General features: G+C 46.2%; 1 protein-coding gene across 3 annotated transcripts in view; it reads right to left on the reverse strand.

Moving 5' to 3' along the window:
• Positions 1-22,974, reverse strand: part of BRD4 (bromodomain containing 4) — a 97,736-nt gene that overhangs the window by 48,033 nt on the left and 26,729 nt on the right. The window lies entirely within an intron of this gene.

Consider the following 22,974-nt stretch of genomic DNA (forward strand, 5'->3'; position numbering starts at 1 on the left):
TCTTCCCTCAGGTAAAAGCAAGCCACCCAGATAACCCATTCCATGCACTGCTGTGAGGCCCTCCACACACATTCAGTGTCTACTTCTGTCCAGACAATTGAACTGAATCTGCTGGAGAGGGATGCTTGGAAGTAAATGGCTGTCACCCTCTCATCTCAGTAACTTTCAGAATATAAAGGAGCAGAATAAAATGAAACCCACACCATTTCAGACGACAACAGCTAAGGAAGCAAAAAACTTGGCAGGCATAATCACTTTGTGAGAACCATGTTCTTGTTTGCCCCTAATTCCACCTAACTTCCACAAAGTAAATAACCCACAGAAGTCAAGCAGCCCAACTCTTACACTGACAGGCGAGTACATGGAGGTGCTGGAGAGAAAAGACACAGAGCATGCCTCATCTCCTCACTGTGCACACCCTTCCTCCTCTCTCCAGCCCCTGCAGGCAGCAGCCACTCACAGAGCAGCCCTGAGTGCTGTGCCACAAGGGAGCCTCGGATGCAGCCAAGTTGGCATCTTGCAGACTCAAGAGTCCATCACACAACCTAAGTTCACTCCCCTGCAGATGTGGCCAGCTTGTCCTCTGAGTCCACTGAGGAGTAACAGCCACTTAACTGGTAAGGAATTTTCAGACCAACAGAAACCAAAACCCAGGGCAGCGACTATCACACTCGTATGGAACCTGTGGCAGTCCCTAGGGAACGCCTCACCACCTTTCTACTAAAAATCTGATTAAGTTCAGGAGTTCAGGCCCAGCCTGGGCAACAAGGCAAAACCGTGTCTCTACCAAAAATACAAAAGATCAGCCAGGCTTGGTGGTGCACGCCTGTGGTCCCAGCTACTCTGCCCAGCTCCAGCTACTTGGGAGGCCAAGGAGGGAGGATCGCTTGAGCCTGGGAGACAGAGGTTGCTGTGAGCCGAAATCACACCACTGCACTCCAACTTGGGTGACAGAGTGAGACCCCATCTCAAAAAAAGAAAAAAAAATCTAAGGATGTAGAAATAAGGTGCATCACACATAAATAAAGCCTTAGACTAGGGTCTAGCATACAGAATGAAAAAATTTAAAGAAGTGCACATCCCTGAGTAGAAGAGAGATGGCAAGATAACATAAAACTTTGGCTAATTTTTATTACTACTTTTTACATTTGTTTTTCCCAACTCCCTGAAATACCATCAACATAGTTATCAATCAGGAACTAAAGGGAAAAAATACTTTAAGGAGGACTTAAATGGCCAGGGGTGGGTGGGGGCACGAAGCACAGCAGGAGAGATACCTGGCTTAGTTAGGATGGTGCCCACTCTGAGTTTAGTAACTGCTTTAGGAGGCGTGTGTGAGGAGAGCCAGAGAGCAACATGCTGGCAGCATGAGACCCACTGGCCTTCCCTAGCTCCCTAAGTCATTCCCAGGTTCTCCCAGATGCCATGCTAGGCTTGCCTCGTCCAGGGAGGGAGCCACCTCAAGGAGGTGCCCCATTACCCTCTCCTAAGTCCCAATACCCTCCCACCAATTCTTCCCACGCCTCTGTCCTATGGACCTAAGGCCAAAAGCCAGACAAAGGGGGACAAAGGTCTTTCCTCAGGCATCCAGTAACACAAATCAGTCCAGTCCCCTCCACCCCGAGCAGATGAGAAAAGGAGCATAGCCCCTCCCCTGCACCGGCCTAACATGGAGGAGCCAACACAGTGCTGCAGCAAGACCATAATCAGGCACCGTGGTACTCACAGGCTGGAGGCCTTATTAGCACAGAAGACGAGAAAGAGACTTCAGCAGCAGAGACAGGGAAGTAACAGGGACATCAGGTGGAGGGCATGGGAGAGGAAGGTGGCTGCTGCATGGAGGAAGTGAAACTCCATACTTGCACATCTGCGCATGTCCAACAGAAATACAATGTGGCTACTCATGCCATTTTAAAATTTCTAGGAGCCACATTAACAGAGAAAGCAGGTATGCTTACCCAAAATACCATTTCGACATATAAACGTGTAACATTTTTTTCCTTACTAAATCTGTGAAATCTAAGTGTGCATGCCCCACAGTCACAGCACAATTCAGGTGCTAAATTTTCACCCAAAATATGTGATCTGTATTTAGATTCCATAAAACTTGCAGCTGAAAAAGTAGATTCACATACCCGAGGTGTCCCCAACATATCTGGATGTTTTTCACTAACTAAACTGAGCATCAGCTTTGAAAATTAATTAGAATTTGATTAAAGTAAAAATTCATTTCCTCGGTAGCACTAGCCACATTTTTTGATGCTCAAGAGCCACGTGGCGTTAGTGCTGACCTCACTGTGAAAATCTAAGAGGTTTCACTGGCTAGGAGGCCAAGGGCAGGCATTTTAGGAACTCTGCTCTGGGGCCACAGGGATGGGGAATACTACACATTCAGGCTGGTTAGACCCCAGTCAGTTTCCACACCTACCACTTTTATCACCCACAGATCCACCTGTGCTTTAAATCAACCTGCTCAACTAAAATATATCTATTTAAAAGAAAACATTAACATAGCATTAGTATTAACACATCACCTGTGTGAATGGGGGAAACATATGGGAAATCTCAACACAGGATACAATCATTGTTGAGTTTCCTGTATGCAAAAAAATGTTTATGCGGTTTTAGAGGACAATGCCTGTATTCTTTTTTTTTTAAGACACAGTAAAAACTTTAATAATCTTATTTTTATTATGGTAAAATATATGTAACATAAAACTTACCACTTTAACCATTTTTTACTGTATAGTTTGGTGACATTAAGTGCATTCACGCTACTATGCAATCACTATCTAGCTCCAGAACTTTTTAATTTATGTATTTATTTTCTTTAAAGATGGGGTCTTGCTATGTTGCTCAGGCTGGTCTCAAACTCCTGGGCTCAAGCAATATTCCTGCCTCAGTCTCCCAAAGTGCTGGGACTACAGATGAGCCACCACAACTGGGCGTTTCACAACGCTTTCACCTTGTAAAACAAACTCTGTAACCCATATATCCACTAAACACTAACTCCCAATCCCTGCCTCTGGCAACCACCATTCTACTTTCTGTCTCTGTGGAAGTGACTCCTATAGGTACCCAGCGTGAGTGAAATCACAAAGTATTTGTCTTTTTGTGGTTGTCGTATTTCACTTGGCATAACGTCTTCTAGGTTCATCCACATTGTAGCACCTCTGAATTTCTTTTTTTTTTTGAGACAGTCTCCCTTTGTCGCCCAAGCTGGAGTGCAGTGGTACGATCTAGGCTCATTGCAACCTCCGCCTCCTGGGTTCGGCGATTCTTGTGCCTCAGCCTCCCGAGTAGCTGGGACTACAGACACGTGCCACCACGTCTGGCTAATTTCTGTATTTTTAGTAGGGACTGGGTTTCACCAACTTGGTCAGGCCGATCTCAAACTCCTGACTTAGATGATCTGCCCACCTCGGCCTCCCAAAGTGCTGGGATTACAGGTGTGAGCCACCGTACCTGGCCTGAATTTCATTCCTTCTTAAGGCTGATTAATACTTCATATTTTGCCTATCTATCCATCCATCAATGGACACAGGTTGCTTCTATAATACCTTTTGGCTACTGTGTATAGGGCTGCTATGAACATGGGCATACAAATACATGTTTCAGTCCCTGCTTTCAAAGAGAATGCCCTTAAGAAATGTTTGCTGAAGTACACAGAGGTAATATCACATCTGCAACTTACTTTAAAAGGATTTATGGGTGGCTGGGAAGGATCGCTTGAAGCCAGGAGTTTCAGGCTGCAGTGAGCTATGATCTGCCCTCCAGACTGGTGACAGAGCAAGACCACATCTCAAAAAATAATAAATAAAAATAAATAGAAAAAGAGGAGTGAAACACAGGATCCAGTTATAAACTTGGACAATCACCCATCAAAAATCAGCTCCTTCCCAGAAGATGTTTACAAGGCACAGGCAGAATTCATCCGGAACTACAGACATTGCCCTAAGCCCATCCACACCCTCCGCTGGCTTCTCCTGCTGGTGTGCAGAGCACAGAACAGCTTCACAGTCTTCCCTTGTTTTTACCAAAGCAGCCGAGCAGCTGGTGCTACACAGGCTGGTGCACTGCCCAGCAGACACACAGGGCCGCCGAAGGGAGGAAGTCAACGCCCGAGGGTGGCCACTAAGCCGTGGCGGGTGCCTGCCCCTGCAGATGGAGGAGGGCTGAGTTCTAAGCACACTACTCTGTGAATGGCATGAATGAGCTCTTTCACTGGCACCAGAGAGAACACGCAACAGTACCATCTGCTGAGGGGAGGGAAAGTTCAGAGGAGCAGGCACCGACTCCTCAGGCTTCCACAGCCACCAGGTCCCCACTGTGTCAAGGCGGCTGTTAATACTCAAGTCCCCTCCTCCACTCCTGAACATGAGAGCTAAACAAAGTCAGCTACAGTCTCTTGGTCCATAACAACCTCGGGAAAGCAAACTACAGAACCACGTTAGAAATGCTTCACGTCTTTTACCTCAAAATACCTTTGTTCAGTAACCCCACTCCCCGACACAGGCCCCATAGTTCTGTTTTCTGGGTTCTGACAACTAGTGCCCTAAGCCAGAGGCCAGGCCCTAAAGAGACAACCTAGGCAGGCTTGAGATGTTTCTCCCACGACCTTTCCAAATGATTCCAGCAGAAAGCCAGACTCCTTAGCTACTTAAAATCAGAAAACAGCTGGGTGCGGTGGCTCACGCCTATAATCCCAGCACTTTGGGAGGCCGAGGCGGGTGGATCACCTGAGGTCAGGAGTTCGGGACCAACCTGACCAACATGGAGAAACCCCGTCTCTACTAAAAATATAAAATTGGCCGGGCATGGTGGCACATGTCTGTAATCCCAGCTACTCGGGAGGCTGAGGCATGAGAATCACTTGAACCCTGGAGGCGGAGGTTGCGATGAGCTGAGATCGCGCCACTGCACTCCAGCCTGGGCAACAAGAGCGAAACTCCATCTTAAAATAAATAAATAAATAAATAAATAAATAAAATAAAATAAAATAAATCAGAAAATAGATGGGTATTACTTCCCACTCAAAACCACTCTCAAGGTAGCTAGGTTAGTGCAAAAGTAATTGCGGTTTTGATCCAAAAAAAAAAAAAAAAAGCCAAAACAGCAGTTACTTTTGCACCATCCTAATAGATCTGATGAAACCAGGAGAATGGAAGCTAGGAAAGATGTGGCTCACAAGCAATGGGAGAAGTGTGCTTGTAAGGACACTGGAGCCCCCCAGCCTCTGGGTTCTGCCCACGGGGCACCACTCACAGCCAGGTCCCTGCCTGCATAGACAGGAAGGAAAACGGGGCCACTTCACAGGGTGCTACAGGGCTCTCAGCAAGGGGCTCAGGTGAGGGAAGGCTTTCCAACGAAGCAGCCTGAAGGGCAAGGAGTAATTCACATTTTTGTTTTAGTTCTTGGAGAGGTTTGGTTTCAAGGCAGGATAGACACATTAAAAACCATATGACTGCCTTAGGCTTAAGGGTAGGGCAGGGGGTCACACGCTAGGCATATGAACCCCTAATGACAGGTGTGTGTACTTCTGAAACCCAGAAAATGAAATCCCTAAGGACTTCACTGAGGATCCATTGGAGATTAAAAAGAAGCTCCCATCGAGGCCTCCTCCTGCTCGAATGACATTTAACACCAAGAGTAAGCTGACTGACATGTGGATTATTAAAAGTGTATTCAAAGTCAATGTTAAAAAGTTAGTACTAGACCATTTCAATTCTCTTCAAAACGCAGCACTGACTTAGAATGGAATTTTTGATGCGCCTCCACTAATCCTGTTACGTTAGAAAACAGAAATAGAATTTGTTCCCTTGGCGTTCACTGGTTGCCATAGAAATCAAAATGCATTATACTTTCAGGTGAAGAAATGCATCACGAGTACTGAAAAAGAAAAACTCTCATCAAATCCAGTACAAACTCAAACCACCCCTTTAATAATAAATGGGTGCAAGTATACACCTAGAACACCACCCAAACAGATGTGTTCCAGCCCTGGGGAAGCAATTTCATTCATTTCAACATACAGAACACCAACCCCTAGAAAGATGCTCTAGGCAAACAGCTAATCTGGCCAGGCTGGGACTCTGCCTCAGATGGTAAAGCTCACAACATATACACCCGCTTCTCATCTAAGCCTGCAGTTTTCATGTTTCCAGTGTGTTCCATCTCATACCCATATGTACGAAAACCTAAGTGTACCCCCTCTTCCCTCATAAACACAGGCTCCCTCATGAGTTGGTTTTGCTATCTCTACGGGATGATATACAGGTTATTATAAATTTGATTTCAACCCAAGGAAACATTTGAGAGGTTTTAAAAAGCGTTCTTCATAAATGAAAAAGAAAAGAAAAAAGTCTATTGCATTAAAGACACATATGGTATTTTTTTTACTGGTCCCAGATGGAAAGAAGTGGGTATGATGGCACTTCAGACCCTGCAAAACCCCCAAGTCAATGGGTTATGGTAACTGTGACCTGACCATTGCTTATCACCCACCACCACCATCCCGATCCTCTTCCTAACATGTGTCTACTGGGCCTCCTCCTGACTTGTTATGCCCTGCTCCTGGAGTGGGCCTATAAGGAGATGGTGTTAAGGTGAAGAACAGACTGCAAATCAGCTCCTAGTTGAGGCTAGCCAAACAGCAGGTGCCTGGGGACGACTCAGTATCCCCATCATTTGAAATGTTCCTGGTTTAGGTGAAAATACTGGGAGTTCTGACTCATCCTACTACATCTCTTGGGAGACTGTGGGCTCAGGAGATTCAACACAAAGACATCTGCCCTTGTGGGTTCACAGGAACAGATAGATAATCCAGAATGAAAATAACAACTAAAATTAGGAGATGGTAAACCCTATGGAAAAAAGAAATGTAGGTGGCAAATGGGATGGCACTTTAAAAATTCCTACTCCTTATGACTTTCACAAGTGAGGCTCTGTGGTTCCTAATCTCTTCTCATTGCCTCCGTATTATGCACTGAACAGGATAACAGCCCACCCAGAGAATACACATTCTCCACTGGAACATCTCATTTAAGTGCAAATTGCTCTAAAGCTGGTTCCCCTGATATATAACTATTTTGAACACAGGGGCTTGTGGCTTACTTAAAACCACAGCTTCCATTTGGTGATAGCATCTTTATACTATCATCTTTAAAGATAATGAAAAACGACTGAATATGCCTTTGAGAATTAATGTACATATGTAAAAGAGCAGCTCATTAAGCAATCCCATACGACTTCAGTGGTTTGCATGCTGTACTACTTTGCCTAGACACTGATTTTAAGAAGCTTATGTATATCTTCCTGAGTCAAACGAAGGTTCAGTCATCCTTGACTCTACCCTTCAGGCAGGTTATGATGTCAGCAACCCTTAGGTTTACATTGTTACAGCCAAAAGGATGTAATTCCTTCCAGTATACCAGTTATTTTGCTAGGTAGTGACAAAATGATTCCCTAAATAAACTGTAAGCAGTGCTGAATGATAGCCACTCAGCTATCAAAGCCACATTTTTCATTTTACAAATATGTTCCACCTTTAATTGGGAAAGCAAGCCAAAAGGAGACCCCCTAGTTATCACAACATCCCACCATACTTAATGATCCCACCCTGGTGTTCTCTGTATCCTGGAATTCTCAGAAGTTATACAACTCTCATAGGCCAAAAACAAAAGAGCTTCATTTCACAGCCATCTGGAGGTGCCTTCATGACACTCAATTATGGCTGCAGACTCAGATGACTTATCTACACCCCAAAGGGTCTGCCTCTGCTGCTGGAAATGCTAGACCCAGAAGCCCTTGGCACTAATTTGGACCACACAATGGACTACGGGGAAAACTACCTGCCTAATAGGGCATCGTGAGCAAATGAGAAAACAACTGTAGATGTTTCGTTGAAAAGCCTGGGCCGGGCGCAGTGGCTCACGCCTGTAATCCCAGCACTTTGGGAGGCCGAGGCGGGCGGATCACGAGGTCAGGAGATCGAGACCATCTTGGCTAACATGGTGAAACCCCGTCTGTACTAAAAATACAAAAAATTAGCTGGGCGTGGTGGCGGGCACCTGTAGTCCCAGCTACTGAGGAGGCTGAGGCAGGAGAATGGTATTAACCTGGGAGGCGGAGCTTGCAGTGAGCTGAGATGGTGCCACTGCACTCCAGCCTAGGTGACAGATCAAGACTCCGTCTCAAAAAAAAAAAAAAAAAAGAAAGAAAGAAAGAAAGAAAGAAAAGAAAAGCCTGAAACATCCCCAAACTAAAAGTCTAGTTTTAGGTCTCACAATTTCGGATGTGAAACGATTGCAGCAACAGAAGGAGGGTAACTCTGCTCACACTGCTGGTAGTTAATGTCCTACTCTCTTAACTCCTCTTGGAGTTAAGTGCCCCTGAAAGGGTGCTTCCTGCCAGACCACACCAAGTGCACACCTGCCAGACCACACCAAGTGCACACCTGGGTGTCTCCACAACAGCCGACTACTGTCGATGCCAAAAGTTCAAGGAGGCCAATGGCAGCACCACTCAAAACAGTGACATCCAGGCTGAAAGAAAAAAATAAATAAATAAGCTCATCTTTAACTCAGAAAAAGATTAGCTGAACCTCAGGTGCCAATATAAAAACCGAAGCTAAAAAACAAGCCTGAAACCATACAGTTTCACTTGTTAAAGACACTAGAGTGGTTGTTTTAAGGGCTCCTGGCTACCTGAGCCCAAACCAGAAGTCCCAGGAGGGTGGCAATGGGTAGACCCAGCAGGGTGGCACCGGGTAAGGCCACTGGCAGGCTTATCTCAGTTCCCAGGACACCAGATCATAAGCAGACCATTAAAAGGAGAGTAGCAGTTAAAGGTACAAGACAGGAAGCAACAGCTGGCAACTCGATAGCAGGAAAGCAGACAGCTATGTCCTCTTGCCAAAAGAAAAATCAGCCAAAAATTTAACCGCCATGGCAGAGTGTAAGAGCTTTAGCCGACTCGTGCAGGCACCACTCGTTACAGTCTCTGGTGGATATGACTGATAGTAAGGTGTCCCCAAGCTAGCGACCCGGAAGGGGTAAAGCACACCTATATTTTAAATGTTTATTGTAAAATACACAGAACCTAAAATCCGCCATTTTAACCATTTTTAGGTGTACAATTCAGTGGCATTAAGTACATTTACACTGTTGTGCAACCATCATCATTATCCTCCTCTGGAACTTTTGCATCATTCCAAAAAGAAACTCTACCCACTAAACAGTAACTCCTTAATCCTCCTGCTCGTGGTAACCACTATTTTTTGTCTATGTATTTGACCATTTTTGGTATCTCATGTAAGTTGAATCACAATATTTGCCCTTTTGTGTCTGACTTCTTTCTCTTAGCGTAATGTCTTAAGATTCATCCAAGTTGTAGCATGTGATATTGTGAAATACATATTTGGTCTTCACTGTTTCCTGGCATACAATTCCCCGGAATCCCCCAAACACTAAGTGTCTTTTTGTAGGCTAATGAGTAGACTGAGGGCTGGGGGCTCCTGGATAGCACAATCAGGAACAATTAAGAAATGGAGCACCATGCTAGGACATACCATGAGTCTGAGTTTTCGCAAATGTAACGATTTTCTCATACTCTGAAACTAAACATTTCTGTGTTGAGCAAAACATAAACGCCAAGGCGAAATGTTCTTGTTCCCTTGCATTTCTGCAGCTGTAACTGATAAAGGTCTGGACGTGCAGTTCACAGCAGAGGAGAGAGACTGTGGCTGCTCTGGACACATCTGGACGACAGGCACCCAGCCCTCAAGATGCTGTCTGCCAGCTAGGTGGAAACACCTCATGTGAATGGGCCCATTTGCTTCCTCTCCACTCCAAAAGGGGATGAGAAGAGGAATGTTGGTAAGTGATTTTCGCAGCAAGCACTGAACTCAAGCGAAGCTTGGTTATCTTGCCACCTGGAAGGTTAGGTGTGGGAGGATGACACTAAAAGAACTGGCCCAGAAATCCAGGGCTAATTTTGTTCCCCTTTCCCACTGTTTTTGCAGAAATCTCAATATACCACAGGCAGCCAACAGCTCAGGAGAGGATCGTGCTCCAAATGTTCATCGAGCCAATTATTGGGACTTCTCTGCCAGGTTCCCAGGGAAGAATGTTGTAAATGATGGCTGGGTGCCATGGCTAATCCAAAATGAACAGAATCGCTATCTCCTCAGAGCCTGGGTCCCTAGGGCCTGACCGACATCCAAGGTGCCTGGGACACAGACAGCCAGTGAGGGGCATCTGGAGCCCTGTGCGGTGAAGTAGCAGGCAGTCAAGGATACTGAAAGGTGTGCAGGCTGTCCCAGGCCCCACGCCCAGAAGGCCATTCAGAGACCAAAGAACATGACCAGCTCCAAAATGAAGATAAAAACTACGGTTCAGCTATGAATGTTTTCCGTCTAAACACTCAACACCATACTACTACTTTGTGCTGTTTACAATTTCCTAGCCTGCTATTAAATAAAAGGTTCCATAAAAGGGGGCAACAGCCCAGAAAACAAACCATATTGTTGAAGTTGAACCTCTGCCCATCCCAGAAAACCAGCTTGCTGGAGAAACCTGTGCCATGTCCCACTGCAGCCTGGGGGTGCCACGGTGTGTGTCTGGTGTCTATGCATACTGTATTCCTAGCACCTCAGGGCACTGGGCATCTAACAAGAGCCCAGGGACTAGAGACAGGTTCCCGCATCTCTCTCACGGATGCACTTGCTGTTGCTAGCTCATGTGGCCTCCTGACCCTCGATTTCTTCTATCAATACACTAGGCTTTCTCTGCCAGGAATACCTTGTTCTCCAAGGCACTCCATCTGGCTAAAATCTTTCCTTCAAAAGGCTTTCCGTGTGTCCTCCATTTTTGCTAATTTCAAGCCTGCCTTGGGTGGCTTTCCCAACTGTTGCTGTGGCCAGAATTTGCCTTATCACAATCACAGGGTGTCTACTTAATGCTGAGAAACTAGATGCCTTCCCCCTGCATCTGGAACAAGACAAGCATATTCTTACCACTCTTTTTCAATCATACTTCAAGTCCGAACTAATGTAATAAGACAAGAAAAGGAAATGAGAGAGGCACAGATTGGGAAGGAAGAAATAAAACTGCCTTTGTGGGGGCTGCGTGCGGTGGCTCACGCCTGTAATCGCAGCACTTTGGGAGGCCGAGGCAGGTGACCTGAGGTCAGGAGTTCAAGACCAGCCTGGCCAACATAGTGAAACTCTGTCTCTACTAAAAATACAAAAATTAGCCAGGCATAGTGGCACACGCCTGTAATCCCAGCTATTCGGAAGACTGAGGCAGGAGAATTGCTTGAACCCGGCAAGTGGAGGTTGCAATGAGCTGAGATTGTGCCACTGCACTCCAGCCTGGGCAACATAGGCGAAACTCAGTCTCCAAAAAAACCTGTCTTTGTTCACAGATATGATTGTTTAGGTAAAGAATTCCGGCCAGGCACATCACAAGGCCAGGAGATCAAGACCATCCTGGCCAACATGGTGATATCCCGTCTCTACTAAAAATACAAAAATTAGCTGGGGGTGGTGGCACACGCCTGTAGTCCCAGCTACTCAGGAGGCTGAGGCAGGAGAATCGCTTGAACCCGGGAGAGAGAGGTTGCAGTGAGCCAAGATCGTGCCACTGCACTCCAGCCCGGCGACAGAGCGAGACTCCATCTCAAAATAAAAAAAAAAAAAAGAATCCCGAAGACTCCTGGATAAGAAGCAAGGCTGCGGGATACACAAACATCAACTGCTTCTTTATATACCAGTAATGCACAATTACAAGCAACCACAGCATCTACCACACTGTAATGCTGTGGCCGCGTTTGTTCCCCTTCTTCCAAGTGCATATTGGCATGGACAGTATCTAGTGAGTGCTTCGCAGGTTGACAGGCCTCAATGTGTGTTTGAAGAAAGCCAGAGATTAGCCACGATGGTCAGCCACACAAAGCCCAAAGCCTGAGGCAGAGGCTAGCACATGATGTCTGCAGACCAGCCAGTGTGTCTTTAGACAGCAGTGGCGCGGAGAGTAAACTATGGCTGCTGAAGTGGACAGGGAGCCAAAAGGATCTAGGATGTGAGGCAGCATCCCAAAGTGCAGTCTCCTGACCGTCCAGCCACACCGAGATTCTGAAGCACCACTCTGTCCAGCGGCAGAGCTTTAAGTTGGAAAATCCAGGGGCATAAAGGGAGACAAATCAACTTACTCTAAATCCTCTGAAAATCCCCTTAACAAAGGAGTTGTGTTGACAGAGACTTCTCTAATCTGAAGAGCAACTGTTTCTCCCTGGTTCTCTAGGCATATAACCCTTTCTGCCCACCTCTCATGGAGAGTAGGCTCTGCCGGCAGAAGCCCCCCCACCAACAGCCACCACATGAAACAAACAGATACTTCAAAGCCAGAAGACCTTTGTTCAGATCCTGCCCCTGGGCAGGCACCTCAGCCCCAGGTCCATCTTCTAGGTGGATTTCGTAACATCTACCTTGTATCTGTGAGGAGTAAACAAGATACATAAAAGCAGCCAACATAGCTTCTAACAGATAGACGTTTAAAAGTTCCTTCCCCTTTGACACACAAAGTCACAGGATGTGATACAGCAGTAGCCCTCAGTTACATTAGCCCTCAGCTACATTCTTAACAAAAGACACAACATAGCATGGCAGCCAGGCCTGGCATGGTCTCCAGTTGTGCCCTCCCGTTGACCAGGCTGCACAGACTGCAGAGCCTTCCAAGCTGCTCCTTCTGCAGTCCTAAATCTACTTGAGAGCCGTTGCTAAGAAAACATCAGATGGACTATACTGCTGCTCCCTACCTTCCTGAATAAACAACGTATACACGATACAGAGAAGCACTGAGCCACTGCCACTGAACCCCCCCAAACCCTGGCTTCACAGAGTTTTAAAATCGCCTTGGGGTACTGCGGTTGCTTTTCAAGTATTTTACCCATCAAAGCCTGACGCACTTCCACACATTCCTTTGTAGTGTTTACTGGACAAGCGCAAAGAACTAAGATACGCTCTGTATTTACAGAGCTAATGGGCCTCTTTCACAGCAAGTTCACATCTCATCTGCTTTTGGACATGCCTTTGCTCAGGGATCAGGTTTAGTGGGAGATGCCCCACCTGCTGGCAAATGGAATACAGCTGTGGACTCTAACCAGGTGTCCTCACTTCCTCTGTATGAAGCCAGCCTTCGTCACAGCAGATGATGTAAGAGGCAGAAACCAGTTGGAAAATTGCAGGTGAAATGGTAATGGCAGCATATAAGGACCATGCCCAGGAAACCCAAGGGACCAGGTGCAGCACGGTGAAAGAGTGCTGCCTACATGTGTGCCCATCCACAACCTCAAGCATTTCTGCAATCCTGCCTGCAAGATGAAAGAAAAGGAAGCATTACAGGAGATTCTATTACGACCAGTGGAATCTGCAGTTGGGAGAGCCACTATGAGGCACAAGATGATGGCCTGCCTCACAAGGGTTACGGCAGCACCCAACAATCCTGAGAAAAGATCCCTCTGTGCCTGCCTCTGCAGGCCCAATGACTCATAGCCAAATTTGGACTTTATTATAAGCAACAGTTTATTAAGGTGGGCTCTGCAAAAGGCACAAACATGGGTGGAGGTCCACAAACAAAAACACTTAGCGTAAGCACTGATGGAATATTTGGCCTGTTTTTGCCTTGAATCTTAGCTAAGTATGTACAGGACTGTAGTTAACTCAACGGCTTTCAAGAAAAATGCAAAATGCTTTCTTTGCATTCTTAATATAAAAGCTTGTGGTTGGCCGGGCACGGTGGCTCACGCCTGTAATCCCAGCACTTTGGGAGGCTGAGGCGGGCAGATCACGAGCTCAGGAGATCAAGACCAGCCTGCCCAGTATCTATTAAAAATACAAAAATTAGCCTGGCACGGTGGCAGGTGCCTGTAGTCCCAGCTACTCAGGAGGCTGAAGCAGAAGAATCACTTGAACCCGGGGGGCAGCGGTTGCAGTGAGCAGAGATTGCATCACTGCACTCCAGCCTGGGCAACAGGGCGAGACTCCAACTCAAAAAAAAAAAAAAAAAAAAAGCTTGTGGTCACATCCCTTCTCTCCTCACCCCACCCTGAAAAAGAGATGAAAGAAATTCTATACAGCTTCCCTAACACTTTGAACTAAGCCAAAATTATAACAGTCTACTTCCCACAACCAGAAAATCAGCTTAACAGAAAGAATGCCCAATCATTCAAATATCAATCCGACTCCGCCTAAGACCCAAAAAAAGAAAACAGGTCTCACACTAAGACATCCCCAAGCAGCCCAGGATAATTTCCTAGGATTCTGGCATTTGGGTAACTGCTGGCACATCGTGTCACCTTTACAGGTCACACCCCAGGTGTAGCAACAACCCTCTTCTGCCGGCACAGAGCCCTTCCCCAGTCACGGTGGCACCACAAACACTTGCAGTAAGTGGACACATGGGGAGCAAACATGCTCAGCTATCATGGCTGCCCACCGGGGTGGCTAGGTATCCCCCATTTTGTAGAAATAGGCAGTGTCTTCCATCTGGGAAAGAAGAGGGGCTCTTGTCAGTCCTGTCTATTCCTGATCCACGTGTCTGTCTTAAGGGAGAAGGCCCCATCACTCTATGAGAAGTGACCATCACATAGAGAATGAACAGAATGACCCCTGCCATTTTAAAAAGAATTCCCCAAGACTAATGGTTGCTGGAGAGTTCTGTAACTTTCACAGAAACTCACACAATTCCTTTCTCATGATATATGTGCTCATATACCCATCAAAGTCTTTTACCCATCAAAGCCTGACGCACTTCCACACATTCTGCACACAGATTGCTATGCTATGCCCACAGCAAAGTAATCAACTCAAGAGTCCCTTGGTGGTGGTGGTGGGTAGGGGGCGAATGAAGAAGACAAGTAAGGCCTGGGACATCCCCGCCATGGCCAAGCCCAGCTAAGAAGCTGGTCGACACAATTTTCGATTTTGTGATCCCCAGCTTCAAGCATAACTCTCAATATGGACACATGTAGAGACACACACAGAACAGGGACACATTTACAGGGACATGTTTCCATGGTTCCTTCAGTGGCCCAGCATGAGTGGATTCTTTGGTATGACGTTCTGTTTCCTTTTCCCTAAGGCAAGTCTGCATTAACCAGCTGGCTTCACTCAGGAGAGTGGGGCTCAACATTCCAGTGCTATGTGTCCTTACGGCAAGTGGCCACCCGCTTCTGCACTTCACCCACCCAGGCCTGTTAAGGTTCATGAGGAAAACACATGACTTAATTGCTGCTCTACAGAACTGCTGTTCTACAGAGAGCGTATGAAGAGCTGCCTCTCCATCTACAAAGAGAATCCCTTGGAGTTTGCACCTGGCCAGGCACAGTGATTCATGCCTGCAATCCCAGCACTTTGGGAGGCTGAGGTGAGAGGATCACTTGAGCCCAGGAGCTGGAGACCAACTGGACAACATAGTGAAACTCCACCTCTACTAAAAAATTTTAAAATTAGCTGAGTGTGGTGGTGTGTGCCTGTAGTTCCAGCTACTCTGGCGGCTGAGGAGGGAGGACCGCTTGAACCCGGGAGGCAGAGGCTGCAGTGAGACGTCACAGCCACGCTGGGCGACAGAGCAAGACCCTGATCCGATAAATAAATAAAAACAAATAAAAACCTATGTGTCGGCTGGGTGTGGTGGCTCACCCCTGTAATCCCAGCACTTTAGGAGGCCAATCACTTGAGGTCAGGAGTTCAAGACCAGCCTGGCCAACATGGTGAAACCCTGTCTCCACTAAAAAAAAAAATACAAAAAGCCAGGTGTGGTGGTGGGTGCCTGTAATCCCAGCTACTTGGGAGGCTGAGGTGGAAGAATCACTTTAATCTGGGAAGCAGAGGTTGCAGTGAGCAGAGATCGTGCCACTGCACTCCAGCCTGGGTGATAGTGGGAGACTCCATCTTAATAAAAACAAAAACAAACAATCAAACAAAACCATGTGTGGGGTAGGGCAATCACCCGTAAGACAAAATAAAAAGATAAATATATACCAAAAAAAAAAAAGAAAGAAAATGCACCTGGGAAGATGCTCCCCGTCACTAGTCATGAAGAAATACAAATCACAGCCACACTGATACCACTGCAAGACTATGTGAATCTACTGCTTCCCACCCCTAAAACCCTGACAATACCAAGTGCTAGTGAAGATGTGCAACGACTAAAACTCTCATCCACTGCTGATGAGGGTGAAAAATGATGCAACCCTCCAGAAACATCTGAGAGTTTCCTGTAAAGCTAAACATGTATTTATTCCAATGACCCAGCCATCTCACTTGCAGGTCTTTAACCAAAAGAAAGAAAAACATGTTCACACAAAGAACTGCATGTGAATAGCTTTAGCAGCTTCATTAAGAATCACCAAAAACTAGAAACCATCCACGTGTCCTTCAACTGAGAAATGCAGAAAAAGCTGGGGTCTATCCATATAATGAAACACTACTCAGCAATGAAAAGAAACAACTGAAACACTCCCACTAAGTAGTCAGATGACTCTAATAAACTATGTTAACGAAAAGAAGCCTGACTCAACCCCTACCTCCCCTGCATTGTATGATTCCATTTTCCATTTAATATGACATTCTAGAAAAAGCAAAATCATAGACACAGAAAACAGATCAATCATTGCTGAGGAGCCGGACACGGTGGCTCACGCCTGTAATCCCAGCACTTTGGGAGGCCAAGGCGGGCAAATCACGACGTCAGGAGTTCAAGACCAGCCTGACCAACATGGTGAAACCCCGCCTCTACTAAAAATACAAAAATTAGCTGGGCATGGTGGTGCGCACCTGTAATCCCAGGTACTCAGGAGGCTGAAGCAGGAGAATCACTTGAACCCGAGAGGCAGAGGTTGCAGTGAGCCGAGATCGCACCACACTGCACTCCAGCCTGGGCGACAGAGCAAGACTATGTCTCAAAAAAAAAAAAAAAAAAAAAAAAAGGCTGGGCGCAGTGGCTCACGCCTGTAATCCCAGCACTTTGGGAAGCCGAGGTGGACAGATCACGAGGTCAGGAGATCGAGACCACCCTGGCTAACACAGTGAAACCTCATCTCTACTAAAACTACAAAAAATTAGCCAGGCATGGTGGTGGGCGCCTGTAGTCCCAGCTACTCGGGAGGCTGAGGCAGGAGAATGGTGTGAACCTGGGAGGCAGAGGTTGCAGTAAGCCGAAGACTGCGCCACTGCACTCCAGCCTGGGCGACAGAGCGAGACTCCGTCTCAAAGAAAAAAAAAAAAAAAAAAAGTTGCTGAGTCTCACGCCTATGGTCCCAGCACATTAGGAGGATGAGGCAGGAGGATCATTTGAGGTCAGGAGTTTGAGACCAGCCTGGCCAACATGGTAAAACTCCATCTCCACTAAAAATACAAAAATCAGCTGGACATGGTGGCGCAGGCCTGTAATTCCAGCTACTTGAGAGGTTGAGACTCCAGAATTGCTTGAACCCAGCAGGCAGAGGTTGCAGTGAGCCGAGATTACGCCACTGCCCTCCAGTCTGGGAGACAGAGTGGGACTTCATCTCAAAAAAAAAAGGGGGGGGAATTTTATTGCATATAAACTTAAGAGAATAAACAAACCACATGCAGTACCCCACCCTGACCCCCTTTAGACCTGGTACAGAGACCCCCCAGGACTGGGAGATGCTGCTTTGCAGGGAAGGCAGACAGACCTGCAAGTGCAGCAGGCAAGGACAGCCTGGTCTGAACCATGAGCTTCCATGCTAACCTGGGGGACTCCAAGTAACAGATGTTGTCAGCCTTTTGTTTCCTGTCTGTAAAACAGAGCAGTTCAGCCACGCGCGGTGGCTCACGAGGTCAACAGATCAGGGCCAGCCTGGCCAACATGGGAAAACCCTGTCTCTACTAAAAACGCAAAAATTAGCCGGGCATCGTGGCACATGCCTGTAATTCCAGCAACTCAGGAGGCTGAGGCAGGAGAATTGCTTGAGCCCAGGAGGCGGAAGTTGCAGTGAGCTGAGATCGTGCCACTGCACTCCAGCCTGGACAACTGAGCAAGACTCCGACTCAAAAAAAAAAAAGGATTAAAAAATTAAAAAGTGCTTTTCTGGGCCGGGCACGGTGGTTCACGCCTGTAATCTCAGCACTTTGGGAGGCCGAGGCGGGTGCATCACGAGGTTAGGAGATCGAGACCATCCTGGCTAAAACAGTGAAACCCCGTCTCTACTAAAAAATACAAAAAAAATTAGCCAGGCATGGTGGCGGTCACCTGTAGTCCCAGCTACTTGAGAGGCCGAGGCAGGAGAATGGCATGAACCCGGGAGGCGGAGCTTGCAGTGAGCCGAGATCGCGCCACTGCACTCCAGCCTGGGCCACAGAGCGAGACTCCGTCTCAAAAAAAAAAAAAAAAAAAAAGTGCTTTTCTGAAAGGAGGGCTCTAGTTAAGGTAAACCATGGGTTCTGTGACTTGTGCTTTACACTGAGAGAACAAAGCAGCAAGACCAACAATCTTAAAGGAGTAATACAGAGTCCATGTAGGGTACACTACCCCTGCATTCACATCAACTGGAGAAGAGAAGCTATTTCCAGCTCAAAGTAGGAGAAAGTTAATACATAGCTATTCAAGAGTGTTTATGTATAGACAGTTAATCTTGAGAAATCCAAATTGTGTGGCTAGAACAAAGCTACTGTTTACAATATTTTTCATACTAATGCTTCCTGGAGGACCTTCCTTGGCCCCATGTTTAAATTTTGATTAAATGCCAAACTAGTAGAACTATTTGCCTATGCGGGGATGGGGCGGGGGGAGAAGACGGTTAGGCAACACAGTGCCAAATTCAAAACTCCGTACTAGCTCTGACAGCGAACACCTTTAGATTCAGAGGAGAAAAGTAGCCTTAAACAGGACAATTCAGCCTATCTACTGAGATCATCTTATCAAAAGGAGTAACTGTCCTTACAATAAAATGCAATACAACAATACAATAAAATGCAACAAAGCCACGAAGAAGGAAAAAGGCTGCCCAGCATTCTAGCACCTATTTGCACAATTAGCCCACAGAGTTACTTACAAACAATATTCCCCTTATATAGTCTGTGTTCTGTTTTTGATGGGGCACTGTATACAGAACCTATCTGCCAACTTTAACTGTAATGCGATAACCAGAGCTCACACAACCACTTCTCAACTGTTTCTGTCAGGATGTTTCCAGTTTTTTAAGTATCAACATTACAGGGTTGAGAAGGACCAACAAGCATTTGATGGCTAATGATGACAAAGTCCTTGATCAAGATGCCAGCAAGAACATTCACCACAACAGACTCCATGCAGAATGCTTGGAGTGATGCCCTCTGAGCCCCAAAGCACTTGCTCTCACATTTGACCACCAAGGTAGGATGAAAGAGCTCAGGGTACAAAGAAATATCCACTCATCCGTCACAGTGAAGGATTACCTTCATTATGTCCTCTCCAGAGGTAAACCCAAAGTCCCTCTGATCGCTGACTTTTTTACACTTACCACATAATCCCAACCCACTCTATTCTTCCGCAAGTCATTCAGAGAAGGCATACGGTGGTGACATAAATGCTGACGACTACCAGGTCCCCCCGATCTCCAGCCGTCTGTTTGTTTGCCCACAGGAACACACATTGTGTGCTGGCAATAACTAAACAAGCTTTTCTGCCCAAGGAGGCTGAGCTCACTCAGTGCCTCGAGGCTCCCCACCATGGTTACAAGTGCTGGCCTAACCAAGCTGTGCCTGGAATCAGCCTTGTCACTGTGCCGGGGGAGTAGGAAACAGTTAAAACACATTTTTATGCTTTCATTTCTATAATAAATGCATCAGATATCACATGAAATCAGCTCTAGGACTGACTGAGCACCTGCCTGCTATACATTTTCCAGGCCGCCAGTGCCCTGCCAGGGGATATGCTGAGCAGCCAAACCCAGCCTGGCCATGATGCCTGTAGTAAGTTGGCAGACAATGTACGAGCAACAACTTTCCCAGTTAAGCGCCAACTTTCCCTGAGTGTCCACATGCTTAGGGAAGAAGGTTGGACTTAAACCAACAAGCAATTACTGAATGCTTACTGAGACATGGGGCTCAATGTGTCTGTATGCTGTATTCCGACCTCACAAGAACCTCGCACAGGGCAGGGATTAGGGTCTCAGTTTTGCAGCCAAGGAAGCTGATGCGAGAAGAAATCGGTAATTCATCTAAGGTCACACCTGACTCCTCACCTTATAGCCCCAAAAAATCACTTCCTGATGGATCAAGGGCATAAATTGGAAGGGCAAAACCTTACAACTTCCAGAAGAAAATATAAAATATATTTCACTTCAGGATAGTGTTCTTCCCACCAACCGTAAAACAAAGATTAATAAATTCACCTACATTAAAATTAAGACCATCTTTTTTTTTTTTTTTGAGACGGAGTTGTTGCCCAGGCTGGAGTGCAATGGTGCGATCTCAGCACACCACAACCTCCGCCTCCTGGGTTCAAGCGATTCTCCCGCCTCAGCCTCCTGAGTAGCTGGGGTTCTCCCACCTCAGCCTCCCGAGTAGCCAGGCAGGAGCCACCACGCCTGGCTAATTTTGTATTTTTAGTAGGGACAGGGTTTCTCCATGTTAGTCAGGCTGGTCTCAAACTCCTGACCTCAGGTGATCCACCTGCCTTGGCTACCCAAGTGCTGGGATTAGAGGCATGAGCCACAGCACCCAGCCTGAAATGTTATTTCTTAATAATAAGACTTGAAAGGTGAAACTGATCCATGGGCTGCCGTATGGATGTTTTAGCAGGCACGAAAACATTCACCTCCTTGTGCATGTCCATCAGAGGTCTTGGGTGACAAGGTGCATTACCAATGAGTTGTAATATTTTGAAAAATATTTTTTCTAAGCAGTAGGTCTCAACAGCGGGCTTAAAATATTCTGCAAATGATGCTGTAAACAGATGTGCTGTCACCCAGACTTTGTTTTTCCCTTTACAGAGCACAGGCAGAGTAGATTTAGCATAATTTAGATTTAGCATAATTCTTAAGGTCCTTGGATATTCAGAATGGCTAATGAGCAGTAGCTTCAACTTAAAGTCATCAGCTGCAGTAGCCCCTAATGAGAGGCAGCCTGTCCTTTGAAGCCAAGTATTGATTTTTCTACAGCTATAAAAGCCTAGATGGCATTTGCTTCCAATAGACTATTTTGTCTACACTAAAATGTTTACTGTAGCCACCTTTATCAATTATCTTAGCTAGATCTGGATAACTTGCTACAGTTTTTCCATCAGCACTTGCTGCTTCACCTTGCACTTTTATGTTTTGGAGATGGCTTCTTTCCTTAAACCTCATGAACCAACCTCTGCTGGCTTCAAACTTTTCTTCTGCAGCTTTCTCACCTCTTTCAGCCTCCAAAGAATTGAATAGAGTTACTACGGCCTTGCTAGATTAGGCTTTGGCTTAAGGGAATATTGCAGCTGACCTGATCTATCCAGACCACTACAACTTTCTCCATGTCAGCAATAAGGTTGTTTCACTTTCTTATCACTCAGGCATTCACTGGAGTCACACTTTTAATTTCCTTCGAGAACTCCTTTGCATTCACAATCTGGCTAACTATCTGGCTTAAGCAGCCTAGCTTTTGGCTTTCAAAATATGTTATTGGCCTTTTAGCGTTGTTAAAGGGTATTGCTCTGTCATCCAGGCTGGAGTGCAGTGGCATGATCACAGCTCGCTGCAGCCTCAACCTCTTAGGCTCAAGCAATCCTCCCATCTCAGCCTCCCAAGTAGCTGGGACCACAGGCGTGTGCCACCATGCCTGGCTACTTTTTCCATTTTTTTTGTGAAGACGAGGCCTCACTATGTTGCCCAGGCTGGTCTCAAACTCTTGTCCTCAAGCGATCCTCCCACCTAAGCCTGCCAAAAAATGCTAGGATTACAGGCATGAACCCCATGCCTGGCCATTTTTAGCTTTTGACTTGGTGTGAGAGACGCGAGACCCTTCCTTTCATCTGAACACTTTAAAGGCTATTATAGGGTTATTAACCGGCCTAATTTTAAGATAGTTGTGTCTCAAGGAATAGAGAGGTCTGAGGAGAGGAAAAGAGATGGGAAATAGTCAGTAGCTGGAGCAGTCAGAACACAAACATTTATAGATTGAATTCACCTTCTTAGATGGACATGGTTTGTGGTTCCCCAAAACTATGATAATGACACCCAAAATCACTGATCACGAATCATAACAAATATAATAGTCTGAAACATTGGTCACATTACCAAAATGTGACACAGAGATGAAGTGAGCACACGCTGTTGGAAAAATGGCACTGATAAAAGACTTGCTCAATGCAGGGTCACCACAAATTCTCAATTTGTAAATAAAAAAACCGCAATTATCTGCAAAGCACAATAAAACGAGGTATACCTATACATGCAACAAACACAAAACCGGTAAACTCAAAATTCAGGATGGGCAAGGAAATGAAGTAGGGAAAGGAACACACACAGGAAGCAGAGGTGACTGAACTGGTCAGGCCAAGTCTCCTCAAGTTGAGTGACACAAATCAGAATCACTCAAAATTGAAAGGCTAACCAAAACACTGCACCGTCAATCACCTACAGCACCTTCAGTGAAGTCAGAGCACTGCAGGGTGGGTAGGAGCAATTCCCTCTGCTGTGCTTGACCCTCATCAGTAACAAGCAGAGCTAACTCTGACAGGTGGATGGAGTGCTTCTGCTACCCAATCTCACTGACAGGGAAACAGGATCAAAGATTAAGCAACCTGTTCCAGATCACTGCCAATGTCTCCAAATTCCAGTGGGTGAATGTCCATTTTGAGCTTCAGTACCACTAGTCACAGTGGTACTCATCTGTGCACCTGCTTAGGTAGTATATTCCATTTTCAGCAAGTTCTAATTGCCCATATAAAACACATCAGAGGTACAGAGATCTTTAAGCACAAAATGCAACACTGA

Source organism: Pan paniscus, chromosome 20 (assembly GCF_029289425.2).
Source record: "Pan paniscus chromosome 20, NHGRI_mPanPan1-v2.0_pri, whole genome shotgun sequence".
NCBI classification, from domain to species: domain Eukaryota; kingdom Metazoa; phylum Chordata; class Mammalia; order Primates; family Hominidae; genus Pan; species Pan paniscus.